Genomic DNA, 18,220 nt, shown 5'->3' on the forward strand with positions numbered 1-18,220 from the left:
ACTAAGGGCAATAGAGAATCCACTTCTGGTGGTTAAGTGGGAAGATAATGACCCCTGGCAGTGAAATCACAATGAAGTTTTGCCTGTGGTTAGTTGGGCAGCGATGCAAGGTATAAGGCAAGGCATTCTGAGATCATTATGTGGAAAATAATAATTATAAGACTTAACACATGGTGTGACTGCCTTTGATGGCAGTAGAAATATTATATATAGAAAATGATACTTTCCTCAGCTGCCACTAAGGTGCCCAGTCCTTCTGAGGAAGCTAAGTTGGCACTGGGGTCAGGCCCTTACTTTATCCAGAAACTAGCACTGAACCCGGCAGTGATCACTCAGCATTTGCCTGCACCATGGCCTCCATCTAGGAGCTCACCTGCGTCTCCTTGGCCCTCATTGTGCATGATGATGAAGTGACAGTTATGGAAGTTAAGATTGATGCCCTCATTAAAGCAGAAGGTGTAAATGATGAACTTTTCCGGCCAGGCTTTTTTGCAAAGGTCCAGGTCAATGTCAACATCAGAAGCCTCATATGCAATGTAGGGGCTGGTGGACTTGCCCCATCAGCTGGTGCTACCCTAGCAGAAGGTCCTGCTCCACCACTGCTGCCCCAGCTTAGGAGAAGAAAGTAGAAGCAAAGAAAGAAGAATCGGAAGAGTCTGATGATGACATAGGCTTTGGTCTTTTTGATTAAACCTCTTCTGTAAACTGTTTAATAAATAGCTAAACTCTTGGGCATTTGGGTGGCTTTCTTGGTTAAGGATCTGCCTTTGGCTCAGGTCATGATACCAGGGTCCTGCTTGGCAGGGAGTCTGCTTCTCCCACTGCCCTTCCCTCCACTTGTGTACACTGTCTCTCTCTCTCTTTCTCAAATAAATAAATAGAATTAAAAAAAATAGTTGAACTCTTAAGAAAAGGGGGGGGGTGCCTGGGTGGCTCAGTCAGTTGAGCACCAACTCTTGATTTTGGCTCAGGTCATGGGTTTGAGCCCTAAGTTGGGCTCTGTGCTGGGCATGGAGCCTGCTTAAGATTCTCTCCTTCTCCCACTCTCCCCTCCCTACTCTCCCTCTCTCTAAAAAGAAAAGAAGAGAAAATTATATACTCAGGGAAGCTAACTACATAATTAAGGGATCCTCTGAAAACCAGAGGTGTCAATGGCAGTCCAGTCTCAGGGTAGACTGATTTGAAAATCAGATCCAGGTTCTATTTATAAGGACAGTAGAGATGTAATGGAAATTAAATTTGTAACTGCTATGTATATAAACTATATTAAAACCAGGACCCAGATGGGGAAGAGGGCACAAAAGAGCTGTGATGAGGATATCTGAATGGGTAAACCTAAGATACTAAACTAAAAAATTCCCTAGAATATTCCTGGGCCAGTGGAATCCTCTTGTTTTCTTTGCCAAAGGAAAACACCCTCCCTTTTCCTAGAATCTGTACAATGGCCTCACCCAAAGCTGGTGCTAATAAGATGATGCTTGTCATTTTAAAAGCTGCCTCTACAACAACTCATTGCCTTTGGGCCAATAACCAGGATCATATTTTAGCACAGCCTGAGAGGAAAGGTACAGTTCCTGCTTAGGGAAGAAATAGACTACCTATTAAACAATTGGCAAATCTGGTCATTATTTATCAGCAGACAACAAGGGAATATGTATGTTCCCTCAGGGGAATATGTATCCCCTCAATATGTATATTGAGGATATCAGATCAGGATAGTCTGGATAGAGGAGAAGTCAAAGGTATGGGGTTATCTTCTATGACTGAGGACTCAATGTTCCAGGACCTAGAGTTGCTCTAAATATACTATCGGTTTGGTTCCTTGAAATTTGTTCATGACAATGGCCTAGAGTATATGAGGTGAAGTTACCAGTTGTCTTGGGGTTATATTGAATAATGAAGACATAAGGATCAGGAAAGCAGGAATGCTAGAATGGATTTACTATGTACAAACTGAGGACCTATCACTGATTCTGATTATAAGGTCCCTGAAGGACTCAGATCTCACTCCTATCTCTAAGGCAATAGGGAATATACTAGTGCTGGGTATGCCAGTGTCTTTAGAAAGCTTAGTGTTGTCTCTTTTCTGCAGGCGATGACTGAAGATGTGGCATGCAAATTAGGCCATCTAATATAAGTGAGGACAATGGGATTCCAGAATGATAGAGACCAGTGGCATTAACTAAAGGGGAGACCCAAATTTCCTTGAGGAAGAACCTAGCAACGCCACTAGAGTATATAGAACAAATATTCTTCTGATCCTTCCCTAAGAGGACCTTCGATCATTTATGAGTGTGCCAGGGGAAAGGGCAATTACCAAGCTTTCCAAATCTGTTAGATATGAAGTCTGAGCTGGCACTGGCATTAATAGTAAGAGGCCCAAAATACCATCCTGTCTTCCAGTTAGAATGGGAGTTATGGTAGCCAGATGATAAACTGAATATTAGCGGAAGTCCAATTCACAATAGTATCAATGAGTCAGGAGACCTGTCCTGTTATTCCTTGAATATATAAATGGAATAGTTATCAGCTGAAATGGGTATCAGAACTTTTACATGGGTTTCCTGTACTGTGTAGATTGAGGGCCATTATTTTCAGGCCAAGTGAGAGACCAGAAACTGACTACCCCTGAGTAAAAAATGTAAATTATAAATAATACCTTATCCAGAAGGGATTGCAATGATTTACACTACTATCAGTCTTGAAAGATGTGGGGGGTTGTGGTCCCCATTGTAATTCCTTTCAATTCACCTCTATTCTCTCAAAACCAAAGGATGTTGGTGGATGGTGGTGGACCACCAGACATTCAGTAGTGACAATCTTAGTCATGGCTTGTGGGCAGGATATGGTTATCTTTACAGAAGCACATTAATTTATCCTCTGGCATTTGTCATGTGGGTATTGGTGTAGTGAATGCTTGTCTTCCAATCCTCATCTGTAGGGAGTATCAAAATCTGTTTGCCTTTATAGGGTAGGATGGAGTTAATGCCTTAATGGCTTTTACTTATGGGAAAGGGGAGGTGAAAAAACTGAAAGATAAATTGCCTGCCCTCCAAAGATTACAAGATGCAGTAACTCCAAAATGCCTTTCTGGAGATATCCCCCATTACCAAAGAACTCATTAAGTCTCTTTTATAAGTATGCCCAGCTCAGTAAATACACAAAAGATTGTATAACCTTTTTGTCCTTCCTTGCCTCTTTTATATTTTCCCTTTGTTCTTGCCTCTCTGGGACTGAATCTCCAAGGAAGAATTAGCAGAGTTTTGCTTCATGTTGTTTTCTAAGAATCTGAGCTAATAAAACAGCCCTCCACACTCTACTTAACCTAACACCAACTGGTTGAACTTAGAAAGGGAAACATAAATGTGTAGATAAGCACATATTAGTTTTGAAAGACATCTGCTCTGCATTATTTCTATGAAAATCAATGGAGAAGATGAAGTAAAAGGCAAATATGTTGTTTAAAAATTAACTACAGATTACATTTAAAAATATTTGCACAGGGGCGCCTGGGTGGCTCAGTGGGTTAAGCCTCTGCCTTCAGCTCAGGTCATGATCCCAGTGTCCTGGGATTGAGCCCCATATCAGGCTCCCTGCTTGGCGGGAAGCCTTCTTCTCCCTCTCCCACTCCCCCTGCTTGTATGCCTTCTCTTGCTGTGTCTCTGTCTGTCAAATAAATAAATAAAATCTTAAAAAAAATTGCACAATAAAGGAGTGCCTGAGTGGTTCAGTCTGTTAAGTGACTGATTCTTGATTTTGACTCAGATCATGATCTCATAGTTCTAAGATCAAGCCCTGTGTTGGGTTCTGAACTCAGTGGGAAGATGGCTTGAGATTTTCTCTCTCCCTCTCCCTCTGCCCCCCCCACCCTGTTCCCCTACTCTCATTCTCTAAAATAAATAAGTCTTTAAAAAATATTTGCACAATAGAAGTATAAATTCTATTTACGTCTTTAATAACTGGTCAGTTTAGACTATAAGTTAATTTACTATTCATTAATAAAATTAATATCCCTTGGAGCTATAGACCTTCTGAATAGCCATGTAGCATCTGATCATTTTTATTTATCTTTATCATTTAGTTTGTGCCAGCAAGCCAGTGTCTATGAGCAACTCTTTTAAGATTGCAAGTACTGAATATTCTAATCTCTGCACCAGAATCCAAGTATGACTGACATTCTGATTTGGAAACTATTTTAAGGAGATGGTTTTGACCATCAGCAGTAAAGGTTGTGTTGTAGCATTAGTTTGCTGCGGACTTATGAAGTGCTAGATTTAATCCTCATAGGCACTGAGTTTATTGGACTAGGAGCAAGTTTCTGAAGTTTCATTAAAGAAACAAGAATAAATGTGTCTTGAGGGGAACTTGAGCTCTGAGGCTCCCTTCATTGCTAGTTTAACAAAGCCTTAATGAGTAGACCGTCAGGGCGCAGTTTCAAAAGCCCTGCTTTTAATTTAACCCTTTTTCCCCCCTGGGCAGACCTAACCAAACATGTTATTTAATAATTATTTTCAATGTCATTGTAATCAGGGACATGCTGTACTCAGGGACATCACAGGCTCTACAGATGTACAAACCAGTGAGAGTCACTGCCTCAGGAGGGTAGACCTGGGAGAGGGATCCTTGCAACTCTAGGAGAAAGCTCGATGCTCTTTGGACAAAGCTTTCTGCGGTTCCAGCAATTCCATGTGTGATTTAGAAGAGTGGGAGGTACTAGGTCTTGGTAGGCAAGTCTCTTGACTTGTGGACCTCATTCTACAGGGAGGAGCATGGATGAAGGAAGGCTAGATGGGCCCCTTTAAAGTACAGGATTTGAAGCAGGGACTGGGTCTATGAGTGATATGCAAAGTAGGAATGATCAAGGAACAAAAAGACTGGTGAATCTGGAAGGAGGTCATGAGAGGCCATGGTAATAGGATATTGATCAGATAAGCCTTGAAGATCATGACAAAGCATTTAGATTTTTGTTTTACTGGTATGCTTGTTTGCCAGTCAGACCACATTAGGTCTGCAAACCTTAAGTAAGATCTGATCGGGACCTTGTCTGAGGCTTATCTTCAAAACTTTGGGACAGGAGACTGTGAAAGAAAGGGCTTGGGATTTCACCTAGTGGTGAAGGAGAGGTAAAAGTATATCAACATATTCTGATGGAGCCAAGATAATATCATAGCACAGAAAAAAGAGCTTTTTCATAATATAATTCACCATGTATACACCAGGGCCTGTAACTAGAGACAAGATTTATTTTAACTCACCTAAGGGCTGGGTAGGAGACAGAAGGCTATGCTTTGCTATGAAGCTGACAAATGTTTATATTTCAGGTTGTCTTGGTCTTATTTACAAACACCCTGATGTTATTTATAGCATTGTCCTTGGACCTTTCTTTTCTTTCTACCCCAGTTTGCCTGAATCTCAAATCCTGGTTCTGCAATCCCAGCCTTTGGCCTTTGGGTTAAGTTTAGCTCTTTATCTTGCCAGCTTTCCAATGTAAGCTTTCCCTGATGACTTCTGACTTAGCTGGCCTGTCTGACCTCCTGATGTCACATGGCAAACATTGTTCCAGTTCTGACCACTTGCAATCTAACTTCTGCCCTAGCTAGAACAACCTCTGCTTCCCCGCAAGGAGAGATTAAGCATTTTGTTATGAACCCCCAGATTCAGAACACCTGCTTGGTTGCCCTAGCAACAAGGCAATGGCTCTGCTTTTCTTTAGTCCCTGAGCTTGGAGAATATGACATTACCAAAGGAAAATTCAGAGCTCCAAGGACAGGTTCCTACTGGGTCCACCCAGTCAGTGGAGTTTGGGATGCAGATACAGACCCTGCTTTTACATACTGGGGTTAGCATCTACTGTAGGCAGCTAGGCCCATCCCTATTTACCCATCTAGAGAAATGTAGAGGCAATTCAGCAGAATTCCCTGAAATTAACCAGTCATAATGATTCATTGAATATCAAAGTTTTGGTTGGAAATTGGAGGAGGGGGGTGGTGCTGGGTGCAAACTGATTTCATTTCTTACATACTGCATTGTAAAAGACGTGGAGAGTGATAGCTCTGTTCCTGAAACCCAAAAACCATGTCCAGAGGGGCACAAGCAAGGTCCACCCACAAGAACTGATAGGTATTGCTTATCTGCTAGGAGAAAGAACTGACACCTCTAGATCTTATGGGCTATCCTGAAGGAAATGAGTTTGGGATGATCCAAACTTCCACCACAATTTAGCCACAACCTCAAGAGAGGATTATGTAATAAGCTAGCTCAGCTGCTCAGGCTTGAGGGTTTCAACATTAACAAGCCTCTGTACAAGGTTGGAAAAGGGACTAGTACACACCATGCTTCTCTCTCTCTCTCTCTGTGGTAGCAGGGCTACTTTCCCAAGGTACGTGTATATGTGTATGCACATGCATGTACATGTGCATACCTGCCCCTCTCTGTTTGTCAGCTTCCCCAACCAGGTCACCTATACCTCTGTCACATATCATGCCTATTTTTAAAAAAATATATTTTATTTATTTATTTGACACACAGAGATCACAGGCAGGCAGAGAGGCAGGTAGAGAGAGAGAGAGGAAGGGAAGTAGGCTCCCGATGAGCAGAAAGCCTGATGTGGGGCTCGATCCCAGGACCCTGGGATCATGACCTGAGTCAAAGGCAGAGGCTTTAACCCACTGAGCCACCCAGGCGCCTCATATATCATGCCTATTTTTATGCAGTTTGCATTATTCTTATTCTAGTTCTAAAAAATACTTGCTTAAAGATCATCTATTGCAAAAAAGTATAGATCAATTTTAAGGATTTGTTATTGACAATATTCAAGAACACTTTCTCTGGTAAGTGCCCTCCTTCATACAGAGAAAACCTTTGGGGATGCTTTATACATGATGCTTGCACTATTTTTTAAAAAAGATTTATTTATTTATTTGAGAGCGAGAGAGAGAGAGAGAGAGTATGCACACACGAGTGGGGAGGATGGACAGAGAGAGAGGGAGAAGCAGACTCTCTGCTGAGCAGGAGGCCTGACGCAGGGCTCTATCACAGGACCCTAGACCCTAGATTATGACCTGAGCCAAATGCAGACACTTAACTGATGGCCACTCAGGTGCCCCGATGCTTGTGTTATAAAAATGTTCCTTGGTAACAGTGACTAATGTTTTACAGTGGCAGCAGGACTTCTGCAGTTTGGGAGGCAGCTGGGAGCCTGGATCTGAGTCAGATGCACTTGGATTCAAACATCCAGTCTGCCATGTACAAGCTGCAGAGACTTGGGCAAGTTTCTTAACCTTCCTGCCTTAATTTTTCTCACTTATGAAATTTCTTCCTTAAGGGTCTTTGGTGAGTATTAAAGAGGATAATAGATGTAAAGTCCTTAGAACAGCATTCAAATAAATGCATAACATGAAGGTTTCCAGGACTGTGCTTGGGCTTATGAAAGCTCCTTAAATATTTGTAGGATATTTTTTTACTTTTTTCTTTTATAAAAATGATGTGCCAAGATTTTATATTTTCAAAAGGAATAAATAAAATTCTATAATTCAAAATGATTATGTATAATATCAAATTGACTGCCACCAAAAACCCTAGAGCATTGCCCCTTCAAGAAGAGGAGGTACTTAAGCCTATTCATTATATTTTTAAGTTATTATTTTAAAAATTATTTATTTAATTAATTATTTTTATTAACATAGAATGCATTACTTCCCCAGGGGTACAGGTCTGTGAATCATCAGGCTTACACATTTCATAGCACTCACCGTAGCACATACCCTCCCCAATGTCCATAACCCAACCACCCTCTCCCTACCCCCACACCCCCCAGCAACCCTCAGTTTGTTTTTTGAGATTAAGAGTGCCTTATGGTTTGTCTCCCTCCCGATTCCATCTTGTTTCGTTTTTTCCTTCATAAACCCCAAACACCCCACCCTGCCTCTCAAATTCCTCATATTAGAGAGATTATATGACAATTGTCCTTCTCTGATTGACTTATTTCGCTCAGCATCCATATCATTGCAAATGGCAAGATTTCATTTCTTTTGACGGCTGCATAGTATTCCTGTGTGTGTGTGTGTGTGTGTGTGTGTGTTTACGCAACATCTTCTTTATTCATTCGTCTGTTGGTGGACAGCTGGGTTCTTTCCATAGTTTGGCTATTGTGGACAGTGCTGCTATAAATATTCAGGTGCATGTGCCCCTTCTGATCACTACATTTGTATCTTTAGGGTAAATACCCAGTAGTGCGATTGCTGGGTCATAGGGTAGCTCTATTTTCAACTATCTCCATGCTGTTTTCTGGAGTGGCTGCACCAGCTTGCATTCCCACCAACAGTGTAGGAGGGCTCCCCTTTCTCCACATCCTTGCCAACATCTGTCATTTCCTGACTTGTTAATTTCAGCCATTCTGACTGGTGTGAGGTGGTAACTCATTGTGGCTTTGATTTGTATTTCCCTGATGCCGAGCGATGTGGAGCACTTTTTCGTGTATCTGTTGGTCATCTGGATGTCTTCTTCACAGAAATGTCTGTTCATGTCTTCTGCCCATTTCTTGATTGGATTATTTGTTCTTTGGCTGTTGAGTTTGATAAGTTCTTTATAGATTTTGGATACTAGCCCTTTATCTAATACATCATTTGTGAATATCTTCTCCCATTCTGTCAGTTGTCTTTTTTTTTAATTGTATCCTTTGCTGTGCAAAAGCTTTTGATCTTGATGAAGTCCCAATAGTTCATTTTTTGCCCTTATTTCCGTTGTCTTTGGCAATGTTGCCGGGAAGAAGTTGCTGTGGCTGAGGTTGAAGAGGTTGTGTTTTCCTCAAAGATCTTGATGGAGAGACTCCTGGGTGGCTCAGTGGGTTAAGCCTCTGCTTTTGGATCAGGTCATGATCTCAGGGTCCTGGGATTGAGCCCCATATGGGGCTCTCTGCTCAGTGGGGAGCCTGCTTCCCTCTCTCTGCCTGCCTCTCTGCCTACTTGTGATTTCTCTCTCTGTCAAATAAATAAATAAAATCTATTTTTTTAAATGGATTTTGATGGATTCCTGTCTCACATTGAGGTCTTCCATCCATTTTGAGTCTATTTTTGTGTGTGGTGTAAAGAAAGGGTCCAGTTTCATTCTTCTGCATGTGGCTGTCCAATTTTCCCAACAGCATTTGTTGAAGAGACTGTCTTTTTTCCAATGGACATTCTTTCCTGCTTTGTCAAAGATTAGTTGACCATAGAGTCGAGGCTCTATATCTGGGCTCTCTATTCTGTTCCATTGATCTATGTGTCTGTTTTTGTGCCAGTACCATACTGTCTTGATGATTACAGCTTTGTAATAGAGCTTGAAATCTGGAATTGTGATACCACCAGCTTTGGCTTTCTTTTTCAACATTCCTCTGGCTATTTAGGGTCTTTTCTGGTTCCACATAAATTTTAGGATTATTCGTTCCATTTCTTTGAAAAGAAAAATTGATGGTATTTTGATAGGGATTGCATTAAATGTGTAGATTGTTTTAGGTAGCATAGACGTTTTCACGATATTTCTTCTTCCAATCCAGGAGCATGGAACGTCTCCCCATTTCTTTGTGTCTTCCTCCATTTCTTTCACGAGTACTTTACAGTTTTCTGAGTACAGATTCTTTGCCTCTTTGGTTAGGTTTATTCCTAGGATTCTTATGGTTTTGGGTGCAACTGTAAATGGGATTGACTCCTTAATTTCTCCTTCTTCTGTCTTGCTGTTGGTGTATGGAAATGCAACTGATTTCTGTGCATTGATTTTATATCCTGGCACTTTACTGAATTCCTGTATGTGTTCTAATGGTTTTGGAGTGGAGTCTTTTGGGGTTTTCCACATAAAATGTCATATCATCTTCAAAGAGTGAGAGTTTGACTTCTTTGCTGATTCAGATGCCTTTTATTTCTTTTTGTTGTCTGATTGCTGAGGCTAGGACTTCTAGCACTATGTTGAATAACAGTGGGGATAGTGGACATCCCTGCCGTGTTCCTGATCGTGTTCCTAGGGGAAAAGCTCTCAGTTTTTCCCCATTGAGAATGATTTCACTGTGAGTTTTTCATAGATGGCTTTGATGATATTGAGGTATGTGCCCTCTATCCCTACACCTTGAGAAGTTTTGATCATGAAAGGATGCTGTACTTTGTCAAATGCTTTTCAGCATCTATTGAGAGTATCATATGAATTTTGTTCTTTCTTTTATTAATGTATTGTATCACATTGATTGGTTTGTGGATGTTGAACCAGCCTTGCAGCCCAGGAATAAATCCTACTTGGTTGTGGTTATGTACTCTTGGATCCTATTGGCTAGTATTTTGGTGAGAATTTTCACAACCGTGTTCATCAAGGATATTAATTGTTCTGTAATTCTCCTTTTTGATGGAGTCTTTGTCTGATTTGGGGATCAAGGTAATGCTGGCCTCATAAAATGAGTTTGGAAGTTTTCCTTCAAATTCTACTTTTCAGAACAGTTTCAGGAGAATAGGTATTAATTCTTCTTTAAATGTTTGGTAGAATTCCCCTGGGAAGCCATCTGGCCCTGGGCTCTTGTTTGTTGGGAGATTTTTGATGACTACTTCAATCTCCTTACTGGTTATGGGTCTGTTCAGGTTTTCTATTTCTTCCTGGTTCCGTTTCAGTAGTTTATATGTCTCTAGGAATGCATCCATTTCTTCCAGACTGTCAAATTTGCTGACACATAGTTGCTCATAATATGTTCTTATAATTGTTTGTATTTCTTTGGTGTTGGTTGTGATCTCTGCTCTTTCATTCAGGATTTTATTTATTTGGGTCCTTTTTCTTTTCTCTTTGAGAAGTCTGGCCAAGGGTTTATCAATCTTATTAATTCTTTCAAAGAACCAGCTTCTAGTTTCTTTGATCTGTTCTACTGTTCTTTTGGTTTCTATTTCATTGATTTCTGCTCTGATCTTTATTATTTCTCTTCTCCTGCTAGGATTAGGCTTCTTTTGCTGCTCTTCCTCCAGCTCCTTTAGGTGTAGGGTTAGGTTGTGTACTTGAGACCTTTGTTGTTTCTTGAGAAAGCTTGTATCACTAAATACTTTCCTCTCAGGACCACCTTTGCTGTGTCTCAAAGACTTTGAACAGTTGTGTTTTCATTTTCATTTGTTTCCATGAATTTTTTCAATTCTTCTTCAGTATCCTGGTTGACCCATTCATTCTATAGTAGGATGCTCTTTAGCCTCCATGTATTTGAATTCTTTCCAGCTTTCCTCTTGTGATTGAGTTCTAGCTTCAGGGCATTGTGGTCTGAAAATATGCAGGGAATGATCCCGATCTTTTGGTACCAGTGGAAACCTGATTTGTGACCCAGGATGTGATCTATTCTGGAGAATGTTCCATGTGCACTATAGAAGAATGTGTATTCTGTTGCTTTGGGATGGAATATTCTGAATATATCTGTCATGTCCATCTGGTCCAGTGTGTCATTTAAAGCCTTTATTTCCTTGTTGATCTTCTGCTTGGATGATCTGCCCATTTCAGTGAGGGGGAGTTAAGGTCCCCTACTATTATTGTATTATTGTCGATCTGTTCCTTTGATTTTGTTATTAATTGGTTTATATAGTTGGTTGATCCCATGTTGGGGCATAGATACTTAAAACTGCTAGATCTTCTTGTTGGACAGACCCTTTAAGTATGATACACTGTCCTTCTTCATTTCTTATTATAGTCTTTGGCTTAAAATCTGATTTATCTGATATAGGGATTGCCACCCCAGCTGTCTTTTGATGTCCATTAGCATGGTAAATTTTTTTCTACCCCCTCACTTTAAATCTGGAGGTATCTTTGGGTCTAAAATGAGTTTCTTGCAGACAGCATATTGATGGGTCTTGTTTGTTTTTTTTTTTTTAATCCATTCTGATACCCTGTGTCCTTTGATTGGGGCATTAAGCCCATTTACATTTAGGGTAACTATTGAGAGATAAGAATTTAGTGGCATTGTACTGCCTGTAAGGTGACTGTTACTGTATATCGTCTCTGTTCCTTTTTGGTCTACTACTTTTAGGCTCTCTCTTTGCTTAGAGGACCCCTTTCAATATTTCCTGGAGGGCTGGTTTGGTGTCTGCAAATTCTTGTAATTTTTGTTTGTCCTGGAAGCCTTTGAATCTCTCCTTCTATTTTCAATGACAGGCTAGCTGGATATAGTACTCTTGGCTGTATATTTTTCTCATTTGGTGAGAAATGCCAGTTCATGCCAGTTCTTTCTGGCCTGCCAGGTCTCTGTGGATAAGTCTGCTGCCAGTCCAATATTTCTACCATTGTATGTTACAGACTTCTTGTCCCGAGCTTCTTTCAGGGTTTTCTCTTTGTTACTAAGACTTGTAAGTTTTATGACTTAGAAGGAGTGTGGACCTATTTTTGTTGATTTTGAGGGTGGTTCTCTGTGCCTCTTGGATTTTGATGCTTGTTCCCTTTGCCATACTAAGGGAATTCTCTACTATAACTCGCTCCAATATACCTCCTCTCCCTTGCTCTCTTTCTTCTTTTTCTGGGATCCCAATTATTCTAATGTTGTTTTGTCTTATGGTATCACTTATCTCTCAAATTCTCCCCTCGTGGTCCAGTAGTTGTTTTACCCTCTTTTGCTCAGCTTCTTTTTCTCCATCATTTGGTCTTCTACATCACTCATTCTCTCTTCTGCCTCATTTATCCTAGCAGTAAGAGCCTCCATTTTTTATTGTACCTCCTTAATAGCTTTTTTGATTTCTACTTGGCTAGATTTTAGTTCTTTTATCTCTCCAGAAATGGTTCCTCTAATATCTTCCATGCCCTTTTCAAGCTCAGCTAGCACCTTGAGAATCATCGTTCTGAACTCTAGTTCTGACATATTACCAATGTCTGTATTGATTAGGTCCCAGCTATTGGTACTGCCTCTTATTCTTTTTCTGTGGTGAGTTTTACCACCTTGTCATTTTATCCAGATAAGAATATGTGAATGAGAGAATAAAATACTAAAAAGGTGGCAAAGACCCCAGAAAAATATATGCTAACCAAATCAGAAGAGATCCAAAACCAGGTGGAGAAGATAGGGGGGAAAAATTAAAAACAAAACAAAACAAAACAAAAGTATAATCAGACTGGTGAATAGAACAGAGCCACCCAGTTGATTTTGGGTGTATTCTGGTCTCTTAGAAGAAACTACCTCCCAAAATTTTAAAGAAAGAAAAACTTATATATATACAAAAATAAGGGTAAACACGATGAAGGGATAGAATATGATTGTAAAGATGAAAATTCAAAAAATTTCTAAAAAAGGAAGTGGTAAGATAAGTTGGTTGGAAAAAGAAAAATAAAAGAGGCAGGAGTGTGCTCAGGATGGAGACTAGAACAAAGTCATGTGTTAGATCAGGGTATATTTTGATCTATTAAAAGAAATCGTATCCCAGAATTTTTTAGGAATAAAAAAAACCCTATATGTATACAAAAGATAAGTCTAAATACAATGAAGGGATAAATATGACTATAACAATGAAGGTTTAAAAAGATTTTTTTAAAGAAAGGTATCGTTAAGATAAACTAATTAAAAAACATTAAAAGAGGAAAGCGGAAACGTTTTAAAAATAGAATAAAAAAATAAAATTTAAGAAAAAATTAACTTTGCAAGACTACAGGATCATGGGGGGTGGGAAGCCATGAATTCTATGCGTTGCTTTTCTCTAGCTCTGGAATTCTGCTGTTCTCCTAGATCGGTGAGCTTGGTCTTGGCTCGATGTTCTTGCTGATCTTCCGCAGGAGGGGCCCGTTACAGTGATTCTCAATTGTCTTTGCCCGAGGCAGAATTGCACCACCCTTGCCAGGGACCAGGCTAAGTAATCTGCTCAGGTTCACTCTTGGAGCTTTTGTTCCCTAAACGCTTTCTGTAGAGCTTTGGAGGATGGGAATGAAAATGGCGGCCTCCCAATCTCTGGGCCAGTGGAGCTGAGGGCTCGGGGCCCCACTCCTCTGTGTGCCCTCAGAGATAAGCGGTCAATTCCTCCTGTCTCCCTGGTCTCTGGCCACACTCTAAGCTCACCCAGCCTGTGACTGATCATTTCTATCTCTGGCACACAGCCCTGTTTGAAGTCTCCAAACCCAGCAGATTCCTGCTGCGCTGCTCCTCCTGGAGGAGGAAGGTGAGTCTCCCTGGATCTGCCACTTGTGGGTCCCTGCTCAAAGAGCAGTGGTCCAACTGTGCCTTGCACCATGGTTTAAGGTAACCCCGATCTGAAAGCTCACTCTTCAGCTCTGTCTCTGTAGTCTGCTTTCCCACTCCAATACCTGGCAGCTCTGCCACACTCAGACACCCCTGATCTTTCTGTGACCCATGGTACCTGAGACCACACTGTCCCTGTGAGGGCTCCACTCCCACTTAGCCTCTGGAGCAATGTCCCTCAGTGGAGCAGACATCTAAAAGTTCTGATTTTGTGCTCCATTGCTCCACCACTTGCTGGCTGCTGGCCCCTCCCACCATGGTCTATCTTCCTGTTGCTTTGGATACACTTCTCTACACATCCTACCTTTCAGAAAGTGGTCGATTTTCTGTTCCTACAGTTGATGCTCTTCTTCTCTTCTATCTCCTGTTGAGTTTTTGGTGTTCAGAATGGTTGATAACTATCTAGCTGAACTCCTGGGACTAGTGATATTTCTAGTTTGCTTTCCTCTGCCATCTTGCCTCTAACTCTAGAATCTTTGATTTTAATCTAGGGTAGCTTCTACATCTTCTGATCAGTTTCTTTTCCCTTGTCTCCATCTTTCCATCTCTCTGCCTTTCTCTTCTTCTAAGGACCTGTATAACAAAACTCTTAACAAGTCTGTTCACCCATATATATCAACTTATGAAAATTGACAGTTGTGCGAAGGAGACAGATACTAAATTTTAATTTCATTCTTCTGGGGACTCCTGCCACAACTATATACACCACCAAAGACAGTGAATAACAGTAATAAGCCCTAACTTAATATCCTGACTGTATGTTTGGGCTTTAGATTGGAAAATCCTATTTTATAATATAACTAAGTATTTTTAAGGCTTATTAGTCCATGTAGAAGGGCTCCTGAAGAGAAATGTCATTGAAAATGAGCATCAAGTTAACTACTGAAATACGGGTATTGCTAGCAATAACATTTGCAGCTGTAAACTATAGCAAATATTCCAATTCATACTGGAGAATACCTCTGGGGTGGGTGACACACTGAATTGAGGGAGCTGGGTGATGATATGAGATAATAGTGAAAATAACTTGCAAGCTGAAATCAAGCCTAATATTCTGGATTTCCACAAGAAAGGCCAAGTATCAATTTTCTCTCCTACTCTTGAAACATTCTGGCTGGCTTAGGGTTTCAACTACTTTCCTTATTTTCAGTCTTAATTAAATATTTAAACATTTTTCTTGGTAGCTAAAATAAATAAAAATGTTCATAGTAGTAGTTCTATAGTATTAGAAATAAAGCCCTAGAGAACTCACAATGGTTAAATCTGGAGTGCAGTTGACTAGACTGCAGGGTGAATTGTCAGTTCTTCAGAAGTAATCTGAGCCACCAACATGGTTTATTTTACAAGCTGATGTAATCAGGAAGGAGCCACATGCAGAAGAATAAAACTGGACCATTCTCTTAAACCATACACAAAGGTAAATTCAAAATGGATGAAAGACCTAAATGTGAAACAAGAGTCAATCAAAATCTTTGAGGAGAACACAGGCAGCAATCTCTTTGACCTCAGCTGCAGCAACTTCTTATAGGATGCATCTCTAAAGGCAAAGGAAACAAAAGCAAAAATAAATTACTGGGACTTGATCAACATGAAAAGCTCTGCACATCAAAGGAAAGAGTCAACCAAACTGAAACACGATCTATAGAATAGGAAAAGATATTTGCAAATGACATGTCAAATAAAGGGCTAGTACCCAAGATCTATAAAGAACGTCTCAAACTCAACAACAAAACAAACAAACAAACAAAAACACCAGAAACAAAAAATCCCCCCAAAAACCAACAATAACAAAAACAAAAACAAAAAACAAAAAATCAAATAATCCAGTCAAGAAATGGGCAGAAGACATGAAGAGACACCTCTCTAAAGAAGACACAGAAATGGCTACCAGACACATGAAAAAATACTCCACCTCACTTTTCATCAGGGAAATACAAATAATACAAATCAAAACCACAATTACACCAATTAGAATGCCTAAGTTAACAAATGGTGAGGTTGTAGAAAAAGGGGAACCCTCTAAACTGTTGGTGGGAATGCAAGCTGGTTCAGCCACTCTAGAAAACAGGATGGAGGTTCCTCAAGAAGCTAAAAATAGAGCTATCCTACTACCCAGCAATTGCACTAATGGGTATTTTCCCCAAAGATCCGGATGTAGTGAAACAAAGGGTTGTCAATGTCCCAAATGTTTATAGCAGCAATGTCCACAATAGCCAAACTGTGGAAAGAGTCAAGATATCCATTGACTCTCCATTATCAGAGAAAGATGATTATCATATGGTTTCACTCATATGTGGACTATAACAAATAGTGCTGAGGACCATAAGGGAAGGGAGGGAAAACTGAATGGGAAGAAATCAGAGAGGGACACAAACCATGAGAAACTCTTAATCATAGGAAACAAACTGAGGGTTGCTGGGGAGGGGAGGGGGTAACTGGGTGATGGGTATTAAGGAAGGTCCATGATGTGATGAACACTGGATGTTTTATGAAACTGATGAATTACTGAACTCTACATCTGAAACTAATGATGTACTATATGTTGGTCAATTGAATTTAAATAAGGAGGGAAGGAAGGGAGAAAGGAAGGAAGGAGAAAAAGAAAAGAGGCAAAAAAAGAGAAGCTCTATATTGATCTTTTATAACAAAAGAAGTCAAAAGGTTAAACCTGCTGGCATTGGTACTAGTCCCTAATCATTTTTCAACTCAAGTATCAAATCCTACAACCTCACTTCTTTTATCCTAACCAATCCAGACCTGGTGAAGGTTACAGCTTTGCTTTTACATACTAGTTTCAATAATTTATTTATAAAACATAACATACAAACTTCTAAACATTAGAAGGAGGAAAAAACCATCATTTTTGTTATACCATTTACCTTTATGTTTATGAAGGATCAGTATATAAATTCATCACTCTTACTAGAGAAATAATTAACATTTATTGTTTACTAAAATGGATAAATGATGTCTTCCTTGAAAACAAAAGATAGCAAACTTGTAAAATTAAAAACAATCCTCAAGTTCTTTCTTCATAGGTTACTGAATCAAGTATTTTGGCTGTTTGGTACCTAAGTAGCATCAGAAAGATTTCAGTTTCAGATTAATAACTTTGTGGGCCTTTCTATGTGATAGAGATTTCACTTTCTAATCTAGAGATGTAAGATTGTGAAACCATGGACCAATAGTTTGTATTTTGCAATTTAATGGGATAGTTTATTCAAACAATTGACTAGAATCTCTATAAATTAAATGAAATTTCATTTGAAAGACCTATGTTTTCAAAATATAAGTGTTGTTTTGTACATGGCTAAGCATAAACCTAATAAAATGAATTGTTCTATTGTAGTGACTTATTTGTACAGGTAAGTCTGCTCAGGAGGTCAGAACACTGCTAGCTAGGAGGCACTCTTCCAGAAGCCATGTTTTAATTTGGATTTTTAAAAATATCTTATTTATTTGACAGACAGAAATCATAAGTAGGCAGAGAGGCAGGTGGAGGTCAGGGGGGTGGGGGAGCAGGCTCTCCACTGAGCAGAGAGCCTGATGCAGGGTTTGATCCCAGGACCCTGGTATCACGACCTGAGCCGAAGGCAAAGGCTTTAACCCACTGAGCCACCCAGGTGCCCCTGATTTGGATCTTTACACTACTTACAAGAACCAAATTTAACAAGGGATTTCATTCCTTGAATTGAAGGGTATGGAAGCATAGAAACAAAATAGGAAGTGAGACTGGTGACTGAAATATTTCAGAGAAGAATAATCAAATGCAAATTCAAATCTGGTTATTTGGAATCTTTTTTTTTAACATCTTAATTTTACTTTATTTTTTTTTCAGTGTTCCAAGATTGTTTATGCACCACACCCAGTGCTCCATGAAATACGAGCTCTCCTTAATACCCACCACCAGGCTTACCCATCCCCACACCTTCCTCCCCTCTAAATTCCTCAGTTTGTTTCTCAGAGTCCACAGTTTCTCATGCTTCATCTCCCCCTCCAATTTACCCCAATTCACTTTTCCTT

General features: G+C 40.0%; 1 pseudogene; it reads left to right on the plus strand.

Annotated features, from left to right (window-relative positions):
* The first annotated feature begins 350 nt into the window (after positions 1-350).
* On the plus strand, positions 351-715 carry LOC116570783 (annotated as a pseudogene).
* The last annotated feature ends 17,505 nt before the right edge of the window (positions 716-18,220 follow it).

Source organism: Mustela erminea, chromosome 12 (genome assembly GCF_009829155.1).
Source record: "Mustela erminea isolate mMusErm1 chromosome 12, mMusErm1.Pri, whole genome shotgun sequence".
Classification (NCBI taxonomy): Eukaryota; Metazoa; Chordata; class Mammalia; order Carnivora; family Mustelidae; genus Mustela; species Mustela erminea.